Here is an 11,338-nt window from a genome sequence, read left to right as displayed (position 1 = left end):
CATAATCTGTTCATGGATACTTTACAAGAGAACATTCGTGCTTTGCCTGTGGAGTTGAGAGAACGCATTTACCGAGAGCTGGTCAAAATACAAGTGAAACGTAAAGAACAATTGCATCCGTTACGTCACCGGTGTTTGAACCACTGGTACCTGAATGCTATACAAGGACTGATTGAGTTGAAAGTGTTCCATTGGACAGACATTGATCAACGATCCCCTAGTTTTAAAAAGGAATGGTTTGGTATGGACGATTCTGTCTAATACATTGTAAACGTACTGCATCGAATTCCAGAGGAAGAGTTAACGAATTACCAACATCTTGTACACAATGTCAACTTGGTGAAAGAGGAAACTTCTGAACGAATTGTAACGTGTAAATTAGTAACTAAACGATTTAGATTCGACAATGAATTGAAACCATGTCTGTGCAAACAGTACATGTCTTGTGTCAGACCAAAGAGGATTTAGTATGACCTATTCATGGATACTTTGCTAGAGAACATTCGCGCCTTGCCTGTGGAGTTAAGAGAACGCATTTATCGAGAACTGATCAAAATACAAGTGAAACGCAAACTCAAAGTTATTGAACCGTTTTTAAATTATGCTCTGTTCCAAAGTATAAGAAGACTGATTATGAGTGGATATTACATCAGGCACAAAGGTAAACGAGGCTATTGGCCACCACCCAAGGATTCCAAAAACAGTGTATATACTTATGGATACTTTACAAGAGAACATTTTGGGCTTGCCTGAGGAGTTGAGAGAAAGGATTTACCGAGAGCTGGTGAAAATACAAGACAAACGTAAAGAACAATTGCATCCGTTACGTCACCAGATCTTTAACCACTGGTACCTGAATGGTATAAGAGGACTGATTCGTCAGAAATTTTTTCAGTGGTCAGACCTTGTTGAACACTTTCAGTTTGTGAATGATGATGAACTAGACGTTCGTAATTTTGGTTACTTCGAGATTCACTTACTGCAACGTATTGAGGAAGACGTGTTAAAGGATTACCAACATTTGTTACATGGAATCTGCTTAGAGAAAGACGAAACATCTAGACAAACACTGACGTTTCGGTTACAGTATGTAACATTTAAATTCCCTACTGGAGAACGAACATGTTTAGTTAGAAATTACCTTTATTGCTTCCGAAACAAAGAGACTATAAAATCAAGTTGCCATGCCACGGATTATGTCACATATTATTGAACAGATTCCGTTGAAGGAACTCAATGACCATATTCAAACCGTGGATCATTACCACCGATTATTACAAGAACTGTATCCATTCAATTTGGGACGACAAGTGGTGTGTGTCTTAGTGACTTGTTTTCTGGGATTTCGTTTACCAGCCGATTCTTTGTGGACTCTTTACGATCAGTACTTACCACCTCAATGGCCTTAAATGGTCACGAAAAACTCCTTTTGCTCAAAGCCTTGCGGTTTCATCTGGATACTTCTCGACCTCAACAGGAAAAAAAGATTCGTCAACTTTTAGCTACCCAAGATGTGTATGACGATGTGTGTGTAGCTTGTGACTTACATCCCCATTGGACAGATGTCCGTGCCTGGAAAGAATGGGATTTTGAGGCTTGGACCCAAGAAGTGGCCCAGTATGCACGAGAGTTGTTCAAGGAAAAAAGTTACTTTTCAACCTGTGTTAGTGACGGTGCCAGAAGAACCCGTCACCCAGGACGGGACTGTCGTTGACAGGCCTGAAAGACCCTTTCGGGAGGACACTTGTGTGACCTTACCCCCTACTATAGAACTGGTTAGAACATTACCCAAAACATGTTGTACAGACACTTGTTTTTATTCCACGTTAATGGTTATCATGTGCCTTTTATCCTTGTACTTAAGCCTTTGGCTTTTATGTAATTTTGTCTTTCGTATTCATGTTTGAAAACATTCAATAAACGTGTTCTGAAAAAAAGTATATAAACTCTTGTCTTGTTTGTTTTCGTGTCACAAGTGACATTCCTAACACTATGGCTACCTCTGCTGTCTCTGCTCCCTCTTCCTCTACTGTCAAAGTCATCGACGAACACTTAGATCGTGCCAGTTGGGAGGCTTTGTATCTTCGCCATCCCTTTAACATGCTCATTGCTGGACCTAGCGGATCAGGCAAAACCGAATTCGTCAAACGTTTGATCGAACATAAACATCATTTGATCGATCGGCCACCTCAGCGGATCGTGTGGTGTTACAAAGAGTGGCAATCGGCGTACAGCCTCTTGCGAGAAAGTCAAGGCGATTCCATCGTGTTTGTGGAAGGCATTCCTAAAGAAGACGACGGCATCGTCTCTGACTCCCGTCAAACCCATTTGGTCATTTTCGACGACATGTTAGGAGAAGACGAAGAAGAAATTAAACTGTGGTTCACGCGCAAAGGGCATCACCGTAATGCCAGTGTCGTTTACATCACCCAAAATTTGTTTCAACAAAGTAAAGCCCATCGCACCATCAGTCTCAATGCGCATTACGTGGTCTTGTTTAAAAGCGCTCGAGATAAATCGCAAGTGCAAGTCTTAGCCAAACAGTTAGGAACGCCTTGGCTGACTCAGGCGTACGACGATGCCACTCAAACTCCACACGCCTATTTACTCGTCGATTTGAAACCTACGACCCCCGAGGATTTGCGATTTCGTACCCACTTGTTTCACCACTGGTGCCAAGACGGAGGGCCTGTCCTGTACACGTCTCCGTCCTCGACTTAATTTCACTCCACAAAAAAAAATCTATAAAAACCTCAGACCCTTTTTCATCTGTCTCACACAACGTCAACATGACGTCCCTTCAGTCGCATCTTCCCGTCAAATTGATTCGTGCCTTGCATGGCATCAGTCGAGAAAAAAAAATCCACAAATACGAGCTCGTGTCTTAGAAGCTAGTCTCAAAGAAGTCTTACGATGGTTCACGGTGACGGCACGTCAAATACTCCAAGGAATCATTCAGATTCCTCATCAAACCAAACGCTTTTTCGATCGAAACAAAGTCGCTTTGGTCCAACTGGCCGATCTCCGCATCGACACTCAAACCAAAAAACAAATCATTTTGAAACCTGGAGGGAGCGGTACTCTAGGAGGGGTCATCATTCGCTCTCTCTTAAGATGGGATCCTAATGCCCCCAAAGTTATCCCCAAGAAAAAAGTCCAACGAAGCCCCAAGAAGAAAAAGAAAAAGACCAGGTCCCCAAGGAGAACTTCTCCAGTGGCAGGACCCTCCTCTTACCAGACACCACCCCGGAAAAAGAAAAGAAGCCCCCAGAAAAAGAAACAGAGAAAAAGTCCCCAGAAAAAGAAAAGTCCACAGAAGAAAACTAGTCGCAAGAGAGGCACTTCGGCCAGGACGCAACTTTACACTCGCAAACCACGACCTGCCACGGCAGTGACTGCGTCTCCGGCATCCTCACGTTCATCCACTTCTCCGTTGATGACACCAAGAACTGAAGAGTACTTGGAGACGTTGATCACACCAAGAACTTCTCCGTTGATGACCCCAAAAAGAACTTCCCCAGTGGCAGGACCCTCCAATTTAGCGGCAGTGGCTGCTGCTCACAAAGTACCTTCTCCCAAAATCAAAGTTCAAGAAAGATCGGGCATGTTACAAAGTCTACTGGATTTGTCCAAGCAAGAACTGGCTCGATTTAGTCCGTTACGTACCCCTGCACGACGTGTCATGCCTGTCCTCAAACTGATACGACGTAAAGACAATCAGTGGCGACGCGTTCCAGTATAAAAAAGGCCTGTGACCAAGTCGGGGTATCAGTGTTTTTTGGTGCTCCTGAAGACTCAAAGATGTCACCCTCCAGAAAACCCCAAGGAAAGAAAAGGAAAGGACTACCACCACGTTTAGTCAAACATGGGGACATGTTATCTATCCTGTCCAAAGCTTCTCCACCTCTACGAAAAAAACTCATTCAATCGGCCTCCAAAGAGGTCATCAATACCGTGTGCGAATATTGTTGAACGTCTTGAAAGGCACTATCCCTTTGTCCAAACACCAGAAACAATGCTTAAGCAAACATCGTCAAGTTCTTCACCAAATGGTTCAAAAGAAAATTCCCATTCGTCAAAGGAAGAAGATGTTGGTCCAACGTGGAGGCATTTTACCCCTCTTGTTAGGCCCCATACTGAAAGGAGTCTTGGGAACCATGTTGGGAGGACTGGTGGGAGCAAGATAAAAAGGCCTTCGGAAGTCCCAAGATCTCAGAATCGACCCCTGACAACCCCATGGAAGGACGAAAACTAGCTTTAGTGCCTTACAAACGATGGATGGAATACCATCGGTGGCAAGAACAACGTACCCCGCATTTACCTCCCAATCCCAATTTGAGCGAGATGTCCCAGTTACAACACGAATTGCAGTCCTTGATGGATCGCCAAGATTTGTCCGAAACAGAAAAATCGCAAAAGTACGGTCAACTTTTGCAACGACTGCAACTCTTTCACCAGAAAGCTTTAGACGAAACAGCTCTACCCACTCTGAAAGATTTTAAGACCTTGATGAAAAGTCCAGCACCATCACCAGTACCAGTACCACCACAACCAGTGACCAAGACAGAAAAAGGAAAAGAAGAAGAAGAAGGGTTTCAAACTCCACCAGAAAAAGTACGCAAGTTAACAACACCACCTACCTCCAGAATTGGATGGATTAAAAAGATGATGGCCACCCCTTCTTCATCACAAGAGAAAAAGAAAGTGAAGACAGAAGTGAAGACAGAAGTGAAACAAGAACCGATATCCCCCGCTCAGACATCCTCCTCTTCGACACCTATTGCCGGTCGCACACGCAAAGCATTGCAATCCAAGAAAATACCCCAAGAGAAAAAGAGTAGCATCCTCCAAGAGTGGGTGTCTTATTAACACACCAATCAACACAAAAAAATAAAAAATGGAAAAAGTCTTAGCCAGCATTTACTACGATCCCTCCCATCATGCAGGTTACGCAGGAGTTCAAAAATTGTATCGTGCTGCCAAAACGCGACTGAAAAGTCTCCGTTTACCTCAAGTGCAACGATGGTTACAAGAACAAGCTACCTACACTTTACACAAGCCCATTCGACGCAAGTTTGCCAGAAGTCGCACCCGAGTGGAAGGCATCGATCATCAATGGCAAGCCGATTTAGCCGATGTCTCTCATTTGGCCAGCTATAATCGTGGCTACAAATATTTGTTTTGTGTCATCGACGTCTTTTCCAAATTTGCCTGGGCCGTTGAAGTACATCGACATCTTACCGCACCTGGTGCAAGCGTACAACCAATCTTACCATCGAAGCATCGGACGTGCCCCGCAAGACGTGACTCCCGACAACGAAGTGTTGGTGTTTGAGCGCCTGTTTGGTACGTCCCCGACGAGGGCTGTCCCCAAGAAAAGTGGAGAGTTGGCCGTAGGAGATTGGGTGCGCATTGGCAAAACCAAACGCACTTTTGACAAAGGTTACTTACCTAACTGGACGACCGAATTGTTTCGCGTCACTGGACGAGTGCATGGCCGTCATCCTGCCGTCTATAAATTGGAAGACATGAACGGAGAAGTGCTCAAAGGAACGTTTTATTTGCCCGAGTTACAACGTGTGACCAAAAAAGAAGACGACGTGTACGACATCGAAAGCATTCTCGAACGCAGAACTCGTAAAGTGGGCAAACGACGTGTCAAAGAAGTGAAAGTACGTTGGAAAGGATATCCACCCAGTTTTGATTCTTGGATCGACGCTTCGCAAGTCATCGACTATAAAAAGAAGTGACCATCATGCCCTTTCACACAGACGCAGCTACGTCGACCACTCCTCCTTCACCTAGTTCTTCTGTGCAAGATTTACAAAAACAACCCTTGTGGGTGTGGTGTGGAGAACGTGTGCCTAAAACGCAAATCGTCTTTTTCTGCCAAATCTTCGTGGTGTATTGTGTCATCGGGGCAGCCATTGCCAATTTGAGTTTGCAACAAGGAGACAAACAATTGTGGACCATTTTATTGAGCAGTTGCATCGGTTACCTGCTTCCCAATCCCTCCCTGAAATTCTCCTCGAACGGGAACCACGGGAACCTTGTGTCCAGTGCCAGTGCCAGTCACCACTCCAATAACAACCACAACCAGAACCCCATTTTGGGCGGAGACACTCCTCTGACGTCCAGTAACCCCTCGGACAGCCACAGAACTCTGGAATTATGAGTCACCAAAACCAATTTTACTTAACCTTACCCAGTGACAGTTCCATGGAGGTGTTTCCCCACAACACGTTGTGCTGTTACACGGCCAAATTACCCAGGCCATCCCCTTAGATCACGAAGCCCATTGGGAAGTGGCTTTAATGGAAATCATTCACCCGACCCAAGTCCTCAATGTCCTTCCCTATCAAAATTTTTTTGATGTGGAAGTTCATGACGAGCAAGTGCAAGAGTACTTGGATAAGAATGTCAAATATGACAAGAAAACCCGTACACAAAATCAAAAGTGGACCTACCACTTGTTCATTCCCCCAGGCTATTATTTTAGTGGTCAACATTTGGTCAGCACCATAGCAACCAGGTTTAATAGCGTGTTTCTTAAAGCTTTGGAGAGTGTCAGAAAAAGTGTCACCATGGAATACCACAAAGCTTCTCGTCGCTTCTCGATGAGATTTGACGGGAGTAAAATCCTGTCCATTTTATTTTGTCATGAATTGTATGACATGTTGGGCGGAGACATAAACATGAGAATGGTCATGATGAAGAAAAACGAATTACCCATCGTTTACGACAACGAGCATTTTATCAAGTTATTTCGTACCCCGGTAGAAGTGAACCAAGGATTGAATTTGATGTTCGTGTATTCCGATGTGGTGGAGTACAACGTGGTGGGACACACCTCTGTACCGTTACTGCGTGTCATTCCTTTCAAAGTGGATTCTGCCACGAACACTGACGAGGAAGGTGGAAACACTTATCACGTCCACCGCGAATTTGTATATCCTTACTATTTGCCTGTCAGCAAGTCGTATTTGGACACGGTCAACATTACTATAAAAGGAGATTTGGGACAAAATATTCCATTCACCAAAGGAAAAGTCACGGTGAAATTCCATTTTCGAAAACGGTTCTCTCACGATTCGTAAGTCATGTATCCAGTGTACCGAGGGGTTGCTCGACAGCGAGGACACGGTTTAGGAGATATGTTAAAATCGGCCTTTCGTTCAGTGGCCCCGGTGTTGAAACCGATGGTGACACGCGTATTGCACGCCTTGAAAGATGCGGCACTGACACAAGGCAAAGAATTTCTCCAAAATGTCATCATCAACAAACAAAACCCTAAAGAAACCTTCATGAGGGCTGGTAAAAATGTCTTGCTGCAAACGGGCAAAGACATTTTGGGTCGCCGAGAAACACCTATAAATGCCCTGCACGCTACCGAGTCAGGCATTCAGCAAGGACAAGGCAGAAAGAGACGACGAAGAAAACACCCTTTCACCAGACTTCACACGTCTAAAGCGAGAAAGACAAAGAAAAGAAGAACCGTTCGAGACTTAGACGTTTTCGATTATTGAGACACAGAGAAAAAAATGATGCACCGAGAATCTTGCGCTTGTTCCAAGACGGAACTGGACCTGTTTGCCATGCCCCCCACGATGATGACGATGCAAGAATCCTAATGGGTGGAATTTCACCCCGTCTCCTCTTTGACGGATTCCGCTCCCATCGAGTTCGAAATCAAAGGACAGCCCGAAGATTACATTGATCTGAATAGCAGTTACTTGTACTTGAAAGTCAAAGTTCTAGATAAGGATAATGGTGCAGTAGAAGACACTGAGAATATAGCTCTCGTCAACAATTTCATGCATTCCTTGTTCAGCTCAGTAGACTTGTACTTGAATAACAAACTGGTCAGCAGCAGCATGGATACTTACCCTTATCGTGCCTACCTGGAAAATCTCTTGACGTACGGAATAGATGCCAAGAATACTCATCTCAATGCTTGTGTGCTATGGGAACCTGACGAAGCGGACAAGTTTGACAAATTTGACAATGACGGCTTTGAGGAAAGACGAAAGAAAATCACAGATGGACAGAGTTTAGAACTGATGGATCGTTTGCATTTGGACATGTGGTTGCAAGAGAAATATTTGCTGAACGACATAAATGTCCGCTTGAGACTGAATCGCAGCAGTGCCGCTTTCCATTTGTTGGCTGATACTGCTGCTGGCACTGCTAAAAGCAAAATCGAGGAGGCCAAACTCTACGTACGACGCGTGGAAGTGTTACCCAAAGTGGGAAACGACATCAGTCAGACGTTGAGCAGAACGACCGCCAAGTATCCGATCCGTCGCGTGGAAGTGAAAACCTTCACCATTCCCAAGGGACAGCGATCCATGATCGAAGATCATCTGTTTCAAGGACAGTTACCCAAACGTTTAATCCTTGGTATGGTCGAGAATTCAGCCTTCAACGAAGCCTTCGCTGAAAATCCTTTCCACTTTCGACACTTTGACGTGTCCAAGATCGAAGTCAGTCGCGATGGCAAGACCTTGTGTACCCGACCTTTCGAACCTGACTTTACCAAGAAGAATTACTTGAGATCGTACTTGTCCCTGTACGAAGCCACTGGACAGTTAGGGACCAACACCAGTCACGGCATTACGTACGACGATTACGCAGGAGGTTATGCTTTGTGGGCTTTCGATTTCACTCCAGACCAAGTTTGCGACGAGGGACATTTCCACCCTATAAAATCCGGCCAGATTCGTGTGGAACTTCAGTTTACTAATGCTCTACCAGACACGGTGAACGTCATCCTGTATGCAGAATTCGATAATACCATAGAAATCAACAGTTTGAGAGAAGTCATTCTAGATTACTAGAAGTCATGGAAGACTGTTATCCCTCTTTACCTAGTGGAGAAACATTGGACACGAAATGTAAAGAGACTGTGGAAGAAGAAGAAGAAGAGATCATGATGAAGTCGAGATGGCCAGAACAAGAAGCCCATTTAGTCTCCTGTTTTGCCAAACACTTGGTCGACAAAATGACGGAATTGATCAAGAAAAATTGCTATGGATGTCAAAACGATCATCCCAGTCAAATTCAACACGATAAATGCCTGATGTTAAGTCAAGAAGAAAAATTGGACGAATATCTGGACGAAGCTTGGAGTCTCATCTCGGACGAAGACGTGTGGCACCAGTGGTATAAAGACTTGCGTGAACATTCTTGTCCACCATTAACCACTCAAGAGATCCATCGTATCGAAGCTCTCCTGAATCAGAGTGAGGAGACGAAACGAAGAAACGGTTATTCGTCAGACATTTTCAAGCAAAAGGTCAGGATCGAATTGACAACGTATTATTACCTGTGAAGAAGAAAAAAAAACAACACACAAATGGATACCTGGGAACTTTATTACCTTTTGAACCACAGTTCGTATACGGCTTCATGGAATCCTGTCGTCTGTGCTAAAGATGAACTCCCTCATCGCAAACCTAAAGACCATCTAGCTTACGTGATCAACACGGACGACAGTCATCTCCCAGGAACCCACTGGGTAGCCGTTTACTTTCCTCAAGAAGGATGTGTGGAATATTTCGATTCGTACGGATTGCCCCCTTTGGAAGACGATATCATTGACTTTATGAGAAGAAATGCTCAAACCACCCGATTCAATAATGTGAAATTACAAGGCACAGATTCCTTGGTGTGTGGACAGTACTGTGTGTATTTTCTGCATCATCGCAGCCTGGGCTATTCCTTAGAACATTTAGTGACTCATTTTGATCCTCGTTCTTCTTCTAGAAACGATGTGAAAGTAGATCGATGGTTTTGTGACCATTATGCTTATCTTTTGTCTCAAGCTAGGAAACGTAGTGTCCATCAATGGCCTAATGATTTCCAACAGTGGAAATCACAATTTTATTCACAACGTTGTCAGCCCTGTTTAAAGTAGAGTGTGAATTGAGAAAAAATGTTTGATGTTATAATGTTGGATTATTGTTAAAAATGTTAGATTATTGTTGGTTAGTGTTAAGTGATTTTTGAATAAAAAAAGTTATGTTTTGAAAAAAATGCCTTTGTCTTTTGTTTAGCTAGAATAATGTTTGATTGATGCTCTTTGACTTCTAACTATCCCTCTCATGACACTCATTGAACGTTGCGACTCGAAATCCGTGTGGGGGATGTTTTCCTTCACGTCCGCGCTTTGACTTTAAGAACCGGTGTTGTTTCCAGTCTAACCATCCATTGTCGACTCATCCTCCTACGAAGATGTGCTCAAAACTCGCTAAGCTAAACGAAGCCTACGTGAATTTGCATAGGGTCAGACACAGTCTGATACCGAAGCCAGAAGAGATAGAGAATGTGAGAATGTTAAAAGTCACTGAAGACCTGATAGAAGAGCTCTTCAGAGAAGAAGTGAACAGGGAGAAAGAAGAATGGACAGAGAAGTACAGACTTCAGAGACAGCAGCAGCAACAGCAACAACAACAACAGCAGCAGCAACCTGAACCTGACAGAGGCTTTGTCGATTGTCGTATCGACACCAAAGAGTTCTTCTTCTCTTTCCGAAGAAGCAGACCTATCGCCAGAAAGTCTATCCTCAGAGGACATCGCATTCTTAGAAACTAAAAAAAGATTGCCATAACAAAAAGCAAAAAAACAGCCATTTTCAGGCCTACCCCAATACTCTAGAAAAGAAATAACCATCAGTTTGCCAATGTTTAGGTAGAGTAGTGTGAATATAAACACTAACTCTTTTTTAAAAAAATGTGAGGGTATGCGTTTGTGTATAAGATTGTGTGTTTGTAAGTGCTCACGTAGGTTGGTATGTATAGTAGATTAAAATGATGTCTTTTTTTGGTGTTTGAGGTGTAGATTTGGGGTTAGATTGGATTGCTTTGCGTATGTGGATAGTCTATTGAAGTGGTTAATAACAAAACATTTTTAGAATAGGAATGGGTAGCATAAAAAGTGAGTGAGTGAGTGTTTCTTTTAGGTCCGCGCGTTTTTTTTTTTTGGTCATGATCTAGGTAAGATCAATTTTATGTTTTTAGGGGGATGTTTTCAATCACGTCCGCGCTTTCAGTATAAATTGAAACTCGCTCGGCAGTCTAGCTACCCTTGTTGATTGATCAACACCACCAGAAGAATGAACACCAGAATTGTGAAACTGCTAGAACTCCAGATGCACCTGGAATATGCCAGGCGCATAGTAAATGAACTATCCGCGGAAGCCATAGTAGAAGAGGCAAGAATAAAGAAGGAAGAGGATGAGAGAAAAGAGAGGGAAGAGGAGGAAAAGAAAATAGAAGAGAGGATGACTTACAAGATACCAGAGACAGAGGATTGGGGTGCTGAAGCCAATCATCCCGCC

The sequence above is a fragment of the Sinohyriopsis cumingii genome, chromosome 8, assembly GCF_028554795.1.
Source record: "Sinohyriopsis cumingii isolate HCF-2022 chromosome 8, ASM2855479v2, whole genome shotgun sequence".
NCBI classification, from domain to species: Eukaryota; Metazoa; Mollusca; class Bivalvia; order Unionida; family Unionidae; genus Sinohyriopsis; species Sinohyriopsis cumingii.
Note: the sequence above shows the minus strand (reverse complement) of the source record.